Here is a 1,345-nt window from a genome sequence, read left to right on the forward strand (position 1 = left end):
TCTTAATGAGAGATAGTAAAATTGTTCCCAATGCATGTTTTTGCTGGTACAAACTGGGGCAAAATAAGTATCTGAAATATCTCCTTGAATATATGTGTGAAGTTGTTCTAGGACTGATTGATACAAATGAAAATGCTAGTAAAAGGTTGGATACTGCTTTAATTTTGCATTCAGATCTTCACACTTAGTTCTTTAATTAATCAGAGATTTATTTTTTTTTGTATGATATAAGACATCTATTTGACTTATCAGTTTCCATAAGTAGCTAATTATCAGAGAATCCTCTGTTGAAGCTTTCCCCTTGAATTTGTAATAGCACTGCTATATATGCCAGATCCCCATGTACATCTGATTCTTGTTTCTTTCCTCTCTGTAATGAGTCTGTCTGTCTACACCAATGCCAATATCGAATGATTTTAATTATTTTAACGCAGTGGTGCTCAATCAGGGCAATTTTCCCAGAAGGGGACATGTGGCAAAGTCTGCAGACACTTTTGATTGTCACAACTGTGGAAGTAGAAGCCAAGGATGCTACTAAACATCCTGCAATGCACAGAGCAGTTCCTCACAACAAGGAACGATCTGGTCCAAATGCCAGTAGTACTAATGTTAAGAAACTCTGAAGTGACTACATAAGTTGAGAGATTTAATCGCTTCTCGGCCTTTTGGCTAAGATCAAGTGTGGTATCTGTTCTTATCAGTTTAATAAGTTGAGAGATTTGTCATCATATTTACTTGAAAATTTAAGTATCACCTACCCCACTGCCTCTTAACCTTTTGTTTTTCCCCCAGAAGTACACTGGATGTGTTTTTTTTAATTCATTTTTATGGATTTTAGAATTAGTTTCTCAAGAGAAACCCTTTTCAGATTTTAATCAGTTTGTGTTTAGCTAATCGATTACTATGACAACAATTGACAGTTTTATTATATTGATTCTTCCTTTTTAGTACAGTATAGATCTATGCTTTTTTTTGGTCTCTTTAAAGGTCCTTTAATTAAAATTTATATTTTTACTCTGAAAGATCATTTATATTTTTGTTAGATATATTACAGGACTAACACCTGATTTCCTTTTGCTGCAATTTTAGAAATTACGTGTTGTTTGCTACTGCTATATAGGCATGTTATTAATTTTATATATTGGTGTTTTATAACATATCACATATTAATAGCACCTGGCTGGCTCAGTCAGTGGAGCATGTGGCTCTTGATCTCAAGGTTATGAGTTCAAGACCCACTTTGGGTGTAGAGATTACTTAAAAAAAAACCTTCAATAACCTTGCTGAAATTTTCTAGTCTATCTAAATATTTTTGTGTAGATTTTCCTACATTTTCTTTGTAGAC

The 1,345-nt window shown here is 33.4% G+C and overlaps 1 pseudogene; it reads left to right on the plus strand.

Annotated features, from left to right (window-relative positions):
* Positions 1 to 649: 649 nt before the first annotated feature.
* On the plus strand, positions 650 to 763 carry LOC122469906 (annotated as a pseudogene).
* The last annotated feature ends 582 nt before the right edge of the window (positions 764 to 1,345 follow it).

This window comes from Prionailurus bengalensis, chromosome B3, assembly GCF_016509475.1.
Source record: "Prionailurus bengalensis isolate Pbe53 chromosome B3, Fcat_Pben_1.1_paternal_pri, whole genome shotgun sequence".
NCBI classification, from domain to species: domain Eukaryota; kingdom Metazoa; phylum Chordata; class Mammalia; order Carnivora; family Felidae; genus Prionailurus; species Prionailurus bengalensis.